We start from the raw sequence: 17856 nt of genomic DNA on the forward strand, positions 1-17856 counted from the left end.
TGCGGTGCTCCCTCAGTACTGCCCCTCCGACAGTGCCGCACTCCCTCAGTACTGCCCCTCCGACAGTGCGGTGCTCCCTCAGTACTGCCCCTCCGACAGTGCGGCGCTCCCTCAGTACAGCCCCTCCGACAGTGCAGCACTCCCTCAGTACTGCCCCTCTGACAGTGCGGTGCTCCCTCAGTACTGCCCCTCCGACAGTGCCGCACTCCCTCAGTACTGCCCCTCTGACAGTGCGGTGCTCCCTCAGTACTGCCCCTCCGACAGTGCGGCGCTCCCTCAGTACAGCCCCTCCGACAGTGCGGCGCTCCCTCAGCACTGCACTGGAGTGTCAGCCTAGATTTTTGTGCTCGAGTCTCTGGAGTGGGACTTGAACCCACAACCTTCTGACACAGAGGCGAGAGTGCTGCCCACTGAGCCACAGCTGACACTGATACAGTTGACGTCCTGCGGTGCCCACCGGTGGCGGAAGGCCTCAAGCGTAATGGCGGGCACCGCGCGGTCCCTCTCCAGGGCCACCCAGGCACTGGGCACGCGCAACATCCGTGGAAGAGCGGCAGGCAGTGACTTTCTGGGTGGGGGAGGTGCAGAATAAATCAGGGGTCCTGCTCTTGATCACTATCTAGGAACCCCAGTTGAAAAGTGTCTGTGGATGCTGGGTGAGAAGAGGGAAGATTGGGGTCACTTCCGATGCCCCCCCTCCCCTTCCTACAGGCTCACGTGGGAAGAATGGCTACTTAGGAGAGTGGCTTGCACCTATTCAGTTGAATAAAGCTCTGGTTAGACCCCATCTGTAGTCACTAGGTTCAGTTCCGGGCCCCGCACCTCAGGACGGATATATTGGCCTCGGAGGGGGGAGCAGCGCAGATTCACCAGAATGATACCGGGGCTAAAAGGGTTAAACCATGAGGACAGGTTGCACAGACTAGGCTTGCAGTCACTTGGGTTTAGAAGGTTGAGGGGTGATCTGATCGAGGTGTTTAAAATCATTAAGGGATTCGATAGTGTAGAGAGAGAGAAATGATTTCCTCTGGTGGGGAAATTAGGAACGAGGGGACATAACCTTAAAATTAGAGCCAGGCCGTTCAGGAACGAAATCAGGAAGCACTCTTTCTCACAAAGGGTAGTGGAAATCTGGAATTCTTTCCCCCCCCCCCCCGCCTGCAAAAAGGCTATGGATGCTGGGAGTCAATTGGAGCTTTCAAGACTGAGATCACTAGAACTTTTTGGGGGGTAAGGGGCTCGAGGGATATGGAGCTAAGGTGGGTAAATGGAGTTGAGGTACAGATCAGCCATGATCTAATTACATAGAATGTACAGCACAGAAACAGGCCATTTGGCCCAACTGGTTTATGTTCCACACGAGCCTCCTCCCACCCTACTAGCATATCCTTCTATTCCTTTTTCCCTCGTGTTTATCTAGCTTCCCTTTAAATGCATTTTTGAATGGCTCGAGGGGCTGAATGGTCTCCTCCTATTAAAACGAAGCTATACCCCAGCAAGAGTTAGTGCCTTCAGGCGAGAGGGGCAGAAAATGGGAGGGAGGGGGGGGGGGAGTATTTAAATATACAGTACAATCTGCAACCAACTAGTGCTGAGGAACACCTTCCTGATAGCTGATATCAAGCCTCCCACTGTAATATTGACCTTGCAAAATACATAGAATAGCATTTGCTTACGGAATCTTGTCCTGGTGCCCCTTATCTTTTTCAATGTAAGTGCTCGGTGTATTGTGCAGTCAATGCTGTGTTAACAGGGGCAATACTGCTAGACACTGTATCACACGGCACTACTGCTTGCTATTCAGTGCCAATGGTATAGGGTGCAAAGTACAATGCCAATCACTTTACTGCCTTAAGGATCCTCACTTGCTCTCTGCACGTCACTTGGCTGCACAGGACACAGGGCAGTCAGTAACTCTATATATGCTTATTATATTCGTCAGCTCTCGAAGACACTGCCTGGGGGTTTAAAGTTGGGGAAGAACTGGACATTTGCACCTTTTTTAAAGGAGGTCTCAGCTGACCACTGCCTTTAAGGGGTGTTGACGACCTCGCCTGGCAGAAGAAGCCCCGGAGACTCAGGATTGCAGGTAAACCTCTTTTTGCAACGAATTCGTTTCCCCCATACAGTTGTTCCTCTGGTGCTTTTAAGGCTGTGCTTTGGAACTGTGGAGGGAAAAATGTCGGCGGGCACAAATGACCAGTGAACACGAGGGTTACCTCTTAAAGGTGCAAGGAGTGGAAGAGAGTAAACTCTGCGGTTAGCCTGGGTTTAACCCGGTCCATTTGGGTCTCCAGCGCGATTTAACTGCAAGAATCAGCCGATTTCAAGTGCACGCGGACAGGGATCCCTGGTTATTTCTTCCGCATGTGTCCCCGGGAGAAGTCAGCCGGAGTGATTGACAGCCGGCGATCTGTCCTCGTGTTCATTTCCCAGTCGGTAAACAGACGGGGAGTTTTGTGATCACATTTAAAACAATGCAAAACTTCAGGACCACAGCACGGGAGCTGGGACACTAATGCATTTTTGGAAAATTCGCTTCTGGAAAGGGCATGGCTAACTCTCTCAAAGCTGTGTGTAAATGTGCAAATATTGTCACGTTTTAGTGGTTTGGTGCCGTTTTTGTGTCAAAAATGTCATTGTGTTTCTTGTGGATTTTTTAATGGTGAAAATGGCGAGTGCGTTTTCTAAGTATTTCACCTCCTCAGATGTCCTACATTACAACAGTGACTACATTTCAAAAAGTACTTGACAAAGGGTTTCGACCCGAAACGTTGACTCTATTTCTCTCTCCACGGATGTTGCCTGGCCTGCTGAGTTTTCTCCAGCATTTTCGGTTGTTATTTCAAAAAGTACTTCATTGGCTGTGAAGCACTTTGGGACGTCCTGAGGTGGTGAAAGGCGCTGGAGAAATGCAAATCTTTCTTTATTACAAAGAAGAGCCTCTACATCCTCTATATTTTTGGGGATTTGTATAAAGCCTCTGTTATAAAGCTAAACTGTGACCCTAGTTCTGTCATAAAGTCACTGGATCTAAGCTTACACATTCCTTTTTCCAAAATTTCGCTTCTCCTGAACTTCACTTGCAGACTCGTACTGATAGTTCCTGGGCAGTGGTCACCTGCTAACGTCACCCAAGTGGTCCACTCTCCTGTGTCGCCCTAGATAGTGAGTGTCGAAAAGCGATTCAACCGGGTTAGATCCTGACCTCGCCTGATGTTGACACCTGCATTTTCCAGCAGCAGGCGGTGGATAGCATCGGGAAGCTGAAATTCTGGCTGCTTTTCCATGTCTCCACCCAGTTCCAGGGTTGCTGAGGCCAATTGCTACCATCTTGGATTGAGATTGGCCAACATGGTTTGCAAGGCTCAGTACCACACAATATCCATTTGGAGAGAGGAGCCCCTTAGTCTAATTTGTTTCCGTAAAATGTTAGGCCTGCTCAGTGAGTACTATCACTCCGTGGCACTGGACTGGATCATGCGGAGCAGGGAGCTCCCAGGTGTGATCCCTGATCTGTACTGGCATGCAGTGGAGATGCTAACATTGAAATGAATATCCCTGGGCTATAGGGGAGGGGAGAGACGCGGGACGTCAGCCAGGCTTAGCTTGGTGTCCCTTCCATCATGGTCAAATAGCTCACTGACAATCAGGGGCCAAGCACGCACATGAGAGACAACCACTTGGGCGAGATACCAGCGGGCTACCAGTGCCCGTGGAACCAAACACTGGTAAGAGTCACTGACTTCAGGGGTGAGGGAGAAAAAACTGGACAGAAAATTGGTGAAGAAAGGCCACTGAGAATGTGTGTTCTCAACAGTGAGACTGGGACAGTTACAGAATTCAGACTCCCCTCCCCCAGCGGGAAGAACCTTTGGGTTTGTAAACGCACGAATGGAGATAAAGATTTGATTGTTTTAATTGGCAAACCTCATGCCATAATAGAACCTCTATTTCAGTTTGCTTCAGCAGACCAACATGTTTGCCAGAAGGGATGGGAATGACACAAGCAGCACGGTGGCATAGTGGTTAGCACTGTTGCCTCACAGCGCCAGGGACCCGGGTTCGAATCCGGCCTCGGGTGACTGTCTGTGTGGAGTTTGCACATTCTCCCCGTGTTTGCGTGGGTTTTCTCCGGGTGCTCCGGTTTCCTCCCACAGTCTAAAGATGTGCGGGTTAGGTTGATTGGCTATGATAAATTGACCCTTAGTGTTAGGGGGATTAAATACGTGGGGTTACGGGGATAGGGTGGGATATGTGTTGGTGTAGGGGTTACGGGGATCGGGTGGGATATGTGTCGGTGTAGGCTTGATGGGCCGAAATGGCCTCTATCTGCACTGTGGGGTTTCTGTGATTCTGTGAATATTCTCTCTCTCTCGTTTTCGTGCAATGGCAGCACATACAATGCAACCCGCAAAGCTTTAAGCAGCATCCATACGTTCGGCGAGCTTCCAACAGTGTCAGTCTTGTGACCCCGCTCTATTGCAGCACTACCACTGCTCCCCTAACTTTGCTGTAATCTAAATGAGGGACGTTGGAGGAGCCGAGAATCACCTCGGGATGCGGGACACGAGTGCCGCTGGTACGATAGCAAAATACTGCTAGATGCTGGAAATCCGAAATAACAACAGAAAATGCTGGAAAAACTCAGCAGGCCAGGCAACATCCGTAGAGCGAAAATAGAGTCAACGTTTCGGGTGAAAACCCTTTGTCGAGACTGGTGTCCGTTTTTCCAGCTGTGGTCTGAGCGCTCATCCCACAGTTTGTGGCCGATAATGATGTACAAGAGCTTCCCCTCGTGGGCGGAGCAGATGTACACGGTTAGGTAGGTTTTATTTCACGAAGGGGGGGGGGGGTGGGGGCCACTGGCAGCTTGCTGATTCTGAAACTGAGGAGAGGAAAAGTAGTTTCAAAGATCAGAACCAGAGGACACAGATTGAAGATAATCGGCAAAAGAACCAGAGGGGGAGATGAGAATGTTTTAACGCAGCGAGTTGTTGTGATCTGGAACGCGCTGCCTGAAAGGGCGGTGGGAGCAGATTCAATAGTAACTTTCAAAAGAGAGCCGGATAAATACTTACATAGAAACATAGAAGATAGGAGCAGGAGTCGGCCATTCGGCCCCTCGAGCCTGCTCCGCCATTCAATGAGATCATGGCTGATCATCCAAATTCAGTACCCTGTCCCTGCTTTCTCCCCATACCCCTTGATCCCTTTAGCCTTAAGAAATATATCCAACTCCTTCTTGAATATATTTAATGAACTGGCCTCCACCGCCCTCTGTGGCAGAGAATTCCACAGGTTCACCACTCTCTGGGTGAAGAAATTCCTCCTCATCTCAGTCCTAAATGGCTTACCCCTTATCCTTAGACTGTGACCCCTGGTTCTGGACTCCCCAGCCATCGGGAACATCCTTCCTGCATCTAGTCTGTCCAGGCCTGACAGAATTTTATAGGTTTCGATGAGATCCCCTCTCAATCTTCTAAACTCCAGTGAGTATAAGCCCAATCAACACAATCTCTCCTCATACGTCATTCCTGCCATCCCAGGTATCAGCCTGGTGAATCTTCGCTGCACTCCTTCCATGGCAAGAACATCCTTCCTCAGATAAGGCAACCAAAACTGCACACAATACTCAAGGTGCGGTCTCACCAAGGCCCTGTACAACTGCAGCAAGACATCCTTGTTCCTGTACTCGAACCCGCTTGCTACGAAGCCGCCTTAACCGCCTGCTGCACCTGCAAGCTTACCTTCAGCGACTGGTACACAAGGACACCCAGGTCTCTTTGCACTTCCCCTTCTCCCAATCTATTGCCATTCAAATAATAATCTGCCTTCCTGTTTTTGCCACCAAAGTGGATAACCTCACATTTATCCACATTATAGTGCATTTGCCATGTTTCTGCCCAATCACCCAACCTGTCGAAATCGTACTAGAGTTTCACGACATCCTCCTCACAGCATACCCTCCCACCCAGCTTTGTGTCGTCTGCAAATTTGGAGATATTACATCCAATTCCCTCGTCCAGATCACTAATATATACCGTGAACAGCTGGGGTCCTAGGACCGATCCTTGCGGTACCCCACTAGTCACTGCCTGCCACTCAGAAAACGACCCGTTTATTCCAACTCTTTGCTTTCTGTTCGCTAACCAGTTCTCTATCCAAGTCAATACCTTGCCCCCAATCCCATGTGCCTTAATTTTGCACGCTAATCTCTTATGCGGGACCTTATCGAAAGCCTTCTGAAAGTCCAAATACACCACATCCACTGGTTCTCCCTTATCTATTTTACCAGTTACATCCTCAAAAAATTGAAGGGGAAAAATTCACAGGGCTACGGGGGAAAGAGCAGAGGAGTAGGACTAATGGGAGAGCTCGTTCAAAGAGCTGGCACAGGCACGATGGGCCGAATGGCCTCCTCCTCTGCTGTACCATTCTACGATTCTATTATAAGTGTGTGTTGTGACATCCCTATGCGTTGGTCAGGGGCCCTGACCCCCAACTGATGCACAGAGACTTCATGATGCACCTTGACCCTTTCTCTTGAGCTCGATTGTTCCCGCTGTTTCAGAAGCATCAATTTGCTGCTTGCGCCAAACATGAGGTGGAGTCATTTGAGAATATAATGTCCCTGTGTTAGGGTGAGGGTGACTTTATTTGGAACCAAAACCTTATTTTGTTGAAGCAGAGAGTTTATTTTGATGAGGGATGAATCCATACTGGGTAGGCGGGAGGGGGTTGACTCTGTGCTGGGTCAATTCATTGGGGAGAGCGACTTTGTGCTGGGATCAATTCACTGGGGAGAGCGACTCTGTGCTGGGATTAATTCATTGGGGAGAGCGACTCTGTGCTGGGATTAATTCACTGGGGAGAGCGACTCTGTGCTGGGATTAATTCATTGGGGAGAGCGACTTTGTGCTGGGATCAATTCACTGGGGAGAGCGACTCTGTGCTGGGATCAATTCACTGGGGAGAGCGACTCTGTGCTGGGATTAATTCATTGGGGAGAGCGACTTTGTGCTGGGATCAATTCATTGGGGAGAGCGACTTTGTGCTGGGATCAATTCATTGGGGAGAGCGACTTTGTGCTGGGATTAATTCATTGGGGAGCGCGACTTTGTGCTGGGATCAATTCATTGGGGAGAGCGACTCTGTGCTGGGATCAATTCACTGGGGAGAGCGACTCTGTGCTGGGATCAATTCACTGGGGAGAGCGACTCTGTGCTGGGATTAATTCATTGGGGAGAGCGACTTTGTGCTGGGATCAATTCATTGGGGAGAGCGACTTTGTGCTGGGATCAATTCATTGGGGAGAGCGACTTTGTGCTGGGATTAATTCATTGGGGAGCGCGACTTTGTGCTGGGATCAATTCATTGGGGAGAGCGACTCTGTGCTGGGATTAATTCATTGGGGAGAGCGACTTTGCTGGGATTAATTCATTGGGGAGAGCGACTGTGCTGGGATTAATTCATTGGGGAGAGCGACTTTGCTGGGATTAATTCATTGGGGAGAGCGACTTTGTGCTGGGATCAATTCATTGGGGAGAGCGACTCTGTGCTGGGATCAATTCACTGGGGAGAGCGACTCTGCTGGGATCAATTCACTGGAGAGAGCGACTCTGTGCTGGGGTCAATTCATCGGGGAGAGCCACTCTGTGCTGGGGTGGCTTCAACAGGGTGGATATGTTACTGGGTGATTATATTGCATGATACTGGCCACTGACACACACGCCTGTCACAATACAGAGGTGCGCTCGCACACATGCACACCATGCCGGTCTCAGTATTTGGCCGTGTGACAAAACTAACCAGAGGGCATAGATTTAAAGTAATTCCTAGAAGGTTTAGAGGGGAATTGAGGAGAACATTTTTCACCCAGAGGGTGGTGGGGGTCTGGAACTCACTGCCTGAAAGGGTGGTAGAGGCAGAGACCCTCATCACATTTAAAAAGTACTTGGATATGCACTTGAAGTGCCGTAACCTACAGGGCTACGGACCAAGTGTTGGAAAGTGGGATTAGGCTGAATAGCTCTTTGTCGGCCGGCACAGACACGATGCCGTAAATTTCTATGATTCTATACACGTAGGGACATCTTAATAGAGTGTGGAGCGGCTCCAGAAGAGGTGGGGGTTTCATATGCTAATTTTCCGTGTGTTTTAATTGCTATGGAGGGAGTTTTATGTGTAAGGGTGGCAACTACTGGTCCCAAATTCCTTGTGGAGTTGGCTTAAGCTCTTGTTCTTGCATAGCTCACATTTGGAGAAAGCCCTTGGAGCCTGAATAGGAGCGAACGTTCACTGAGGCAGTCGGCTGCTCCAGAAGGATCGGGGTCGGAGACTTCTTGGGGAAAGGGAGGAGGGATCTGGTGGTGAAATGGATTAGACTCGTGCCTTTCACCTCCAGGACCTAGGTTCAAATCCAACCCGGATTGAAAGTCTCCTCTCTCTGCCTTGCTGCCAGAGTACTACATGGATGTGAGCACTCGCAATCCAGTTTCTAGTGCGCATGGGTTAATGAATAACCTTGTAGTAAAGCGGCATTTAGGGAAGAGTGACCATAATACGATAGAATTTTATATTGTGTTTGAAAGTGATTCCGTTAAATCCGAAACTAGAGTCTTAAATCTAAACAAAGCAAACTACGTAGGTATCGGGGCGAGTTGGCTAAGGTAGATTGGGAAACTACATTAAAAGGTATGAAGGTAGAGAAGCAATGGCTAGCATTTAAAGAATTAATACATCATTTACAACAAATATATATTCCTTTAAGGCACAAAAACTCCACAGGAAAAGTGGTCCAACCGTGGCTAACAAGATAAATTAAAGATAGTATTAGATCAAAGGAAGACGCTTATAATGTTGCCAAAAAGAGTAGTAAGCCTGAGGATTGGGAGGACTTTAGAATTCAGCAAAGGAGGACCAAGAAATTGATAAAGGGAAAATAGAATATGAGAGTAAACTAGCGAGAGACATAAAAACAGACTAAAAGCTTCTATAGGTATGTAAAAAGGAAAAGATTAGCGAAAGTAAATGTGGGTCCCTTACAGGCTGAACCAAGGGTCTAGCGAGAATGAGGAACTGAAAGAAATTAGTATTAGTAAAAAAATAGTACTGGAGAAATTAATGGGACTGAAAGCCGATAAATCCCCTGGACCCCATAGCCTACATCCTAGGGGTTTGAAAGAGGTGGCTATAGAGATAGTGGATGCATAGGTTGTCATTTTCCAAAATTCCATAGATTCTAGAACGGTTCCTGCAGATTGGAAGGTATCAAATGTAACCCTACTATTTAAGAAAGGAGGGAGAGAGAAAACCGGGAACTACAGACCAGTTAGCCTGACCTCAGTAGTAGGGAAAATGCTAGAATCTATTATTAAGGACGTGGTAACAGGGCACTTAGAAAATAATAATAGGATTGGGCAGAGTCGACATGGATTTATGAAAGGGAAATCGTGTTTGATGAATCTGTTAGAGTTTTTTGAGGTTGTAACTAGCAGAATAGATAAGGGGGAACCAGTGGATGTGGTGTATTTGGATTTTCAGAAGGCATTCGATAAGGTGCCATACAAGAGGTTATTAAACAGAATTAGGGCTCATGGGGTTGGGGGTAATATACTAGCATGGGTTGAGGATTGGTTAACGGACAGAAAACAGAGAGTAGGAATAAACGGGTCATTTTCGGGTTGGCAGGCTGTAACTAGTGGGGTACCGCAAGGATCAGTGCTTGGGCCTCAGCTATTCACAATCTATATCAATGATTTGGATGAGGGGACCAAATGTAATATATCCAAGTTTGCTGATGATACAAAGCTGGGTGGGAATGTAAGCTGTGAGGAGGATGCAAAGAGGCTTCAGGGGGATATAGACAGGCTAAGTGAGTGGGCAAGAACATGGCAAATGGAATATAATGGGGAGAAATGTGAAGTTATCCACTTTGGTAGGAAAAATAGAAAAGCAGAGTATTTTTTAAATGGTGAGAGATTGGGAAATGTTGGTGTTCAGAGGGTTCGATAGGGTAGACGTAGAGAAGATGTTTCCACTTGTGGGGGAGTCCAAAAGTAGAGGCCATAAAATATAAGATAGTCACTAATAAATCCAATGGGGAATTCAGGAGAAACTTCTTTACCCAGAGAGTGGTGAGAATGTGGAACTCGCTACCACAGGGGGTGGTTTGAGGTGAACAACACAGATGCATTTAAGGGGAAGCTGGATAAACACATGAGGGAGAAAGGAATAGAAGGATATGGTGATAGGGTGAGATGGAGAGGGGTGGGAGGAGGCTCGTGTGGAGCATAAACACCGGCACAGACCAGTTGGGCCGAATGGCCTGTTTCTGTGCTGTGGACTCGATGTAACTCTAGTGTGGGTGGCCCCAGCCAGGAGAAAGGGGATAAGAGGTGGAAACTGGAGAGCAAATTGGATAAAACAATATTGTGCTTGGTGTGTTGAATTCTTGCTCGGAGCTATGGAATGGCGGGCAGGTGCTGAGTGAGCGCTATGAGGTAAAGAATAACCTCAGAAGGCTCTTAGACAGCTCATAGTAGCCAGTTATAGACAATACTGGCAGGGGCCTAGGCGTGGGTTACCTGCTTGACTCTTTCAGTTGGAGATTGTGTCCTGGGAAATCTAAAAGGGGAAGCCAAGAAAATAAAATCGATATATTTTTAAATGGCTCCATCCTCATTATAACATGACCCTGGGAACCCAGTGTGTATTTATCTCCTAACCAGGTGCTTAGTATAATTAATGTCCCATAATAGCCTCCTGCAAGAAAGTTGGGAACCAAGGGCCAGATGCTCTGGTTTTCTTTTGGCGACAGTTTTTTTCCCTTCGTTTCCTCCCCGCCCCCCTCGTGCTCCTGAAGCCTTTCTCCTCGCTGAAGGGCACTGGTCATCTTCAAGTACCTTGTCCAAATGTCCATTCTTCATCTGTGAGCCAAGTCAATGAGTTGCAGCAGCCTTCTCGTAAGCCGGGTTCAATCTTGCCCAAGTTGCACTGACCAGTTTGGCTGACAGACACAATCAGCTCTTTATCGTGAATCACAAGTTTCAGAACGTGACTGTGCTTGTGGATTGGGAGTGGGGAGGGGAGTTCAGCCTTCCCTTGCCCTTGTCTACAACCCTAAGCCTCTCACAGCTCTGTTGTTGGGAATCATTGTGAGAGCACAGATAAACTCTGCGGTTTTAGATTGAGAAATCAATCACATGTTTTTTTTAACTATTTCACTTCAGACTGGCAAACGTTGACAAAATGTGCAAGTGGAAACTTAACTGGATTCAAAAACTTGGGTGTCTTTGGTGCTCCCTGATGCGCTATCAATTACTCATAAAAGACTGAGGCCTAGAAATTGAGTTTGCGCTGCGCCAGGGCTTTAGCGCCGGAAGTTAGCGCCGGCGCTAAGTCCCTTTGCGCGCGCCAAAAATTCAGTAGCGCCGCACCCAAACGGCTGCCGGCGCTACTGAAGGGTTTTAGCGCCTGAAAACTGGCGCAACGCGCCGCATTGCGGCGCTATTCCGGCGCTGCGGCGCCCGCTGCGGTGCGGCAGGCTCGGGAAGTGCAGGCCTCCTCCTTCCGTTAAGGAGGAGCTGCCTGCACCCGGCCGCGGCCCGCGCAAATCTCTTCAAAAATGAGCCCGGCACCTCGGACAAGTGCCGGGCTTGCATCTGTTCCGTGGGGGGGGGGGGGGGAGAAGTCCGGGGAGGGAGCTGCGGGCAGGCGGCCGGCGGGAAAGCGACCGGCCGCCGCGGGGCCTTTAATGCGCCGGCGCAAACACATGTTGGACTCTGTTGCCAGAGTCTTAGTTGCGGCTGCCACGGGCGAGGCGGCCGCAACTGAATTTCGGCGCTGGGGCCCGTCGGCATGGCAACCGGGACGCTGCGCACACCGATGACGTCATCGGTGCCGGCGCAGCGCTACCGGTGCAACGCCGCTTTAGGGCCCCAGGGAATTTTTGAACTGGCCATAACTCTGGCGCTAGTCCCTCTAGCGCCTCAAAAGCGGCGCTAAGGCTAGTGAATTTCTAGGCCTGAGAGTTAAGAGAGTAACTAAAGGCTTTTATTAACAAAAGAATGAAGGTCTGCCTCGAGTGGTCGACCGGTCCAGAAATACAAAGGGCTGGGGAGCAGTCACCTTTATACTAGGACTTGTGGGAGGAGTCAGCCGAGGCATGTCCAGGCATGTACACAGTGGAATACAAACAGTGGTTTACCACACTCCCCAAGTAAAGAACAATGTCTGAGCACTTTGAAAGGTGGAAGGGAGAACATAGGAAGGAACATAGGAACAGGAGGAGGCCATTCAGCCCCCTCGAGCCTGTTACATTAGGAACAGGAGGAGGCCATTCAGCCCCTCGAGCCTGTTACATTAGGAACAGGAGGAGGCCATTCAGCCCCCTCGAGCCTGTTACATTAGGAACAGGAGGAGGCCATTCAGCCCCCTCGAGCCTGTTACACAGGAACAGGAGGAGGCCATTCAGCCCCCCTCGAGTCTGTTACATTAGGAACAGGAGGAGGACATTCAGCCCCCCTCGAGCCTGTTACATTAGGAACAGGAGGAGGCCATTCAGCCCCTTGAGCCTGTTACATTAGGAACAGGAGGAGGCCATTCAGCCCCCTCGAGCCTGTTACATTAGGAACAGGAGGAGGACATTCAGCCCCCCTCGAGCCCGTTACATTAGGAACAGGAGGAGGCCATTCAGCCCCCTCGAGCCTGTTACATTAGGAACAGGAGGAGGCCATTCAGCCCCTCGAGCCTGTTACATTAGGAACAGGAGGAGGACATTCAGCCCCCTCGAGCCTGTTACACTAGGAACAGGAGGAGGACATTCAGCCCCCCTCGAGCCTGTTACACAGGAACAGGAGGAGGCCATTCAGCCCCCCTCGAGCCCGTTACATTAGGAACTGGAGGAGGCCATTCAGCCTCCCTTGAGCCTGTTACATTAGGAACAGGAGGGGGCCATTCAGCCCCCCTTGAGCCTGTTACATTAGGAACAGGAGGAGGCCATTCAGCCCCCCTCGAGCCTGTTACGTTAGGAACAGGAGGAGACCGTTCAGCCTCCTCGAGCCTGTTACATTAGGAACAGGAGGAGGCCATTCAGTCCCTCGAGCCTGTTACATTAGGAACAGGAGGAGGCCATTCAGCCCCTCGAGTCTGTTACATTAGGAAAAGGAGGAGGCCATTCAGCCCCTCGAGCCTGTTATATTAGGAACAGGAGGAAGTCATTCAGCCCCTCGAGCCAGTTACATTAGGAACAGGAGGAAGCCATTCAGCCCCCCTCGAGCCAGTTACATTAGTAACAGGAGGAGGCCATTCAGCCCCCCTCGAGCCTGTTACATTAGGAACAGGAGGAGGTTGTTCAGCCCCTCGAGCCTGTTACATTAGGAACAGGAGGAGGCCATTCAGCCCCTCGAGCCTGTTACATTAGGAACAGGAGGAGGCCATTCAGCCCCCCTTGAGCCTGTTACATTAGGAACAGGAGGAGGCCATTCAGCCCCTCGAGCCTGTTATATTAGGAACAGGAGGAGGTCATTCAGCGCCTCGAGCCAGTTACATTAGGAACAGGAGGAAGCCATTCAGCCCCCCTTGAGCCTGTTGCATTAGGAACAGGAGGAGGCCATTCAGCCCCCCTCGAGCCTGTTACATTAGGAACAGGAGAAGGCCATTCAGCCCCTCGAACCTGTTACATTAGGAACAGGAGGAGGCCATTCAGCCCCCCTCGAGCCTGTTACATTAGGAACAGGACGAGGCCATTCAGCCCCCCTCGAGCCTGTTACATTAGGAACAGGAGGAGGCCATTCAGCCGCTCGAGCCTGTTACATTAGGAACAGGAGGAGGCCATTCGGCCCCTCGAGCCAGTTACATTAGGAACAGGAGGAGGCCATTCAGCCCCCTCGAGCTTGTTACATTAGGAACAGGAGGAGGCCATTCAGCCCCCCTCGAGCCTGTTACATTAGGAACAGGAGGAGGCCATTCAGTCCCCCTCGAGCCTGTTACATTAGGAACAGGAGGAGGCCATTCAGCCCCCCTCGAGCCTGTTACATTAGGAACAGGAGGAGGCCATTCAGCCCCCTCGAGCCAGTTACATTAGGAACAGGAGGAAGCCATTCAGCCCCCCTCGAGCCTGTTACATTAGGAACAGGAGGAGGCCATTCAGTCCCCCTCGAGCCAGTTACATTAGGAACAGGAGGAGGCCATTCAGCCCCCCTCGAGCCTGTTACATTAGGAACAGGAGGAGGCCATTCAGCCCCCCTCGAGCCTGTTACATTAGGAACAGGAGGAGGCCATTCAGCCCCCCTCGAGCCTGTTACATTAGGAACAGGAGGAGGCCATTCAGCCCCCCTCGAGCCTGTTACATTAGGAACAGGAGGAGGCCATTCAGCCCCCCTCGAGCTTGTTACATTAGGAACAGGAGGAGGCCATTCAGCCCCCCTCGAGCCTGTTACATTAGGAACAGGAGGAGGCCATTCAGTCCCCCTCGAGCCTGTTACATTAGAACAGGAGGAGGCCATTCAGCCCCCCTCGAGCCTATTCCGCATGGCTGATCTGTAGCTTAACTCCATCCACCTGCCTTGGTTCCCTAACCCTTAAAATCCTTGACTAACAATAATCTATCGATCTCAGTTTTGAAAGCTCCAATTGACCTCCAGCCTCAACAGCTTTTTTTGGGGGGGGGGAGAGAGTTCCAGATTTCCACTACCCTTTGTGTGAAGAAGTGCTTTCTGACATCACCCCTGAACGGCCTGGCTCTAATTTTAAGGTTCTGCCCCCCCCTTGTTCTGGACTCCCCCCACCAGAGGAAATAGTTTCTCTCTATCGACCCAATCGAATTCCTTTAATCATCTTAAACACCTCGATTAGATCACCCCTTAATCTTCTATACTCGAGGGACTACAAGCCCAGTCTGTGCAACCTGTCCTCGGAATTTAACCCCTTTTCGCCCTGGGGATAAAAAGGGGAAAACAGAGGTTGGAGAAGTGTGAAAGTGTTAAAGAGAAGGGTATAGGAGGTGTTTGGATGCAAGAAAGTAAGGTACTAAGATGAAGGGATTTGGGGAAGGGGTGCAAAAGGACAGGGACATCGTGGCTGAAAGAATGGCTGCTGGTGAGGGGCAAAGGTTAATCTGGTGTCATAGGAGCAGAGGGTGCTTGCAGGGATACATGACTGAGAACACAGAGGTTAGGGTGCGGTGAAACCGTGGAAAGATTTGAACACTGTGTCGAGTATCTTATAGTAGATTGATTGTATAATGTGGACCGAGCATGATTTGGAAAGTACGGCGCATGTCTTGCATACATGCAAGAGGAGTTTACTGAATCAGTAATTGTCCTGGTCAGATGGGTAACACATGACTCTCTGTGAAGCATAAAGTGCCAAACAGAAATCCTAGCAAGAATCCTACCTTTCAACTGTCTCGTACTGTGTGGGTCGTCACATGCTTAAGGTCTCTGCAAGAACTCATTGTTGATTCAGTTCTTATAACAGAGAAGAAATTCACTCACCCCCCCACTCCTCTCCCCCACCCAAGACCTCTATATATTCCAGAGGTAACGATCTCCCCTCTTCTCGCAGAGGTGCTGACCCATGTTACAAATGATTGTCCAGCACTCTGGTACTTCACCCAAGTATCCATTCTTCATCCAGGTCTCTCAGATTAAAAAGAAGTGAGTCTAGGCAGCGAGCGTTGACTGGGCAGCAAGGGCTGTTTGACCAGCTGAGCTGGAACGCCACACATGCACGTTTTCCAGCATAGGAATCACAGGAACAAGAGGAGGGCATTTAACCCCTCAAGCCCGTTCCGCCATTCAATGAGATCATGGCTGATCTGTGACCTAACTCTATATCCCTTAATACCTTTGGTTAACAAAAAGCTATCAATCTCCGATTTAAAATTAACAATTGATCTAGCACCAACTGCCGTTTGCGGAAGAGAGTTCCAAACTTCTACCACGTTCCTAACTTCATAAGAACATAAGAAACAGGAGCAGGAGTTGGCCAGAGCAGGAGTTGGCCAATCGGCCCCTCGAACCTGCTCCGCCATTTAATAAGATCATGGCTGATCTGATCTCGGGCTCAACACCACTTTCCTGCCCACTCCCCATAACCCTCGACTCCCCTGTCGTTCAAATGTCTGTCTATCTCCACCTTGAATATATTCAATGACCCAGCCTCCACAGCTCTCTGGGGTAGAGAATTCCACAGATTCACCGCCCCCCCGAGAGAAGAAATTCCTCCTCATCTCCATCTTAAATGGGCGACCCCTTATTCTGAAATTATGCCCCTAGTTCTAGATTCCCCCACGAGGGGAAACATCCTCTCGGCATCCACCCTGTCAATCCCCCTCAGAATCTTATATGTTTCAATAAGATCCCCTCTCATTCTTCTAAACTCCAATGAGTATAGGCCCAACCTGCTCAACCTTTCTTCATAAGGCAACCCCTTCATCCCAGGAATCAACCTCATGAACCTTCTCTGCACTGCCTCCAATGCAAGTATATCCTTCACTCCTGAAAGGTCTGGCTCTAATTTTTAGACTATGCCCCCTAGTCCTAGACTCCCCAACCAGCAGAAATAGTTTCTCTCCATCTACTCTATCTGGTCCCCTTAATATCTTAAACTTCAATCAATCACCCCTTAACCTTCTAAATTCCAGGGAATACAACCCTAGTTTGTGTAATTTCTTCTCGTAATTTAACCCTTGGAGTCCGGGTATCATTCTGGTAAACCTACGCTGATTTTGCTCAGACTTCGCGCACTCAATAGTGATCAGGGTTTAGAAGCCCAGTTGATATTCCACCCCACCCCAGGCCAAAGAGACACCGAAGCCAATTGCAGAATGCCTGCAGCTACCCTGACTGAGATAGACTAACTCAGCATAGCCAAAGATATGATTGGGTTCCTATGTAGCGTACCAGCACTCACTTCAGGTGGAATGGAGGAGTCTACTTGTGATGGCTCACTGGATAGATGCACTGCACGGCATGGTTCTAAGTCCTTCAGTGGCACAGTGGTCCACAGACACCCAAGACACATCTTTGTTTGGGGGGGGGGGTCAGTCCTGAGCCAGAACAGTGTTTTTTTTCTTTTTTCCCGTTCGTTCCTGAAGGGATTGGCTCCTTGCTGGGGTATGGTTCCATGGGGACCATTCACCCTCTGGTATTTGCCAAAATGGTGGTAGCACTCTCGCCTTTGAGTCAGCAGGTCGTGGGTTCAAGTCCCACTCCAGAGACTCGAGCAAATAAATCTAGGCCGACACTCCCGGTGCAGTACTGAGGGAGTGCCGCACTGTCGGAGGGGCAGTACTGAGGGAGCGCCGCACTGTCGGAGGGGCAGTACTGAGGGAGCGCCGCACTGTCGGAGGGGCAGTACTGAGGGAGCGCCGCACTGTTGGAGAGGCAGTACTGAGGGAGCGCCGCACTGTCGGAGGGGCGGTACTGAGGGAGCGCCGCACTGTCGGAGGGGCAGTACTGAGGGAGCGCCGCACTGTTGGAGGGGCAGTACTGAGGGAACGCCGCACTGTCGGAGGGGCAGTACTGAGGGAGCGCTGCACTGTCGGAGGGGCAGTACTGAGGGAGCGCCGCACTGTCGGAGGGGCAGTACTGAGGGAGCGCCGCACTGTCGGAGGGGCAGTACTGAGGGAGCGCTGCACTGTCGGAGGGGCAGTACTGAGGGAGCGCCGCACTGTCGGAGGGGCAGTACTGAGGGAGCGCCGCATTGTCGGAGGGGCAGTACTGAGGGAGCGCTGCACTGTCGGAGGTGCCGTCTTTCAGAGGAGACATTAAACCTCTCGGGTGGACGTAAAAGATCCCATGGCCACTATCTCGAAGAAGAGCAGGGGAGTTCTCCCCGGTGTCCTGG

General features: G+C 50.2%; 1 protein-coding gene across 1 annotated transcript in view; it reads left to right on the forward strand.

Annotated features, from left to right (window-relative positions):
* Nucleotides 1-1612: 1612 nt before the first annotated feature.
* LOC147097131 (zinc transporter ZIP10-like) overlaps nt 1613-17856 on the forward strand; it is a 40367-nt gene continuing 24123 nt past the window's right edge. The window contains exon 1 of the mRNA XM_085973004.1: nt 1613-2089. The gene's annotated coding sequence lies outside the window, so the exon portion shown is untranslated. The remainder of the gene's footprint in view (nt 2090-17856) is intronic.

This window comes from Somniosus microcephalus, chromosome 33, assembly GCF_052327205.1.
Source record: "Somniosus microcephalus isolate GS21.2 chromosome 33, FLI_Smic_1.0, whole genome shotgun sequence".
NCBI lineage: Eukaryota > Metazoa > Chordata > Chondrichthyes > Squaliformes > Somniosidae > Somniosus > Somniosus microcephalus.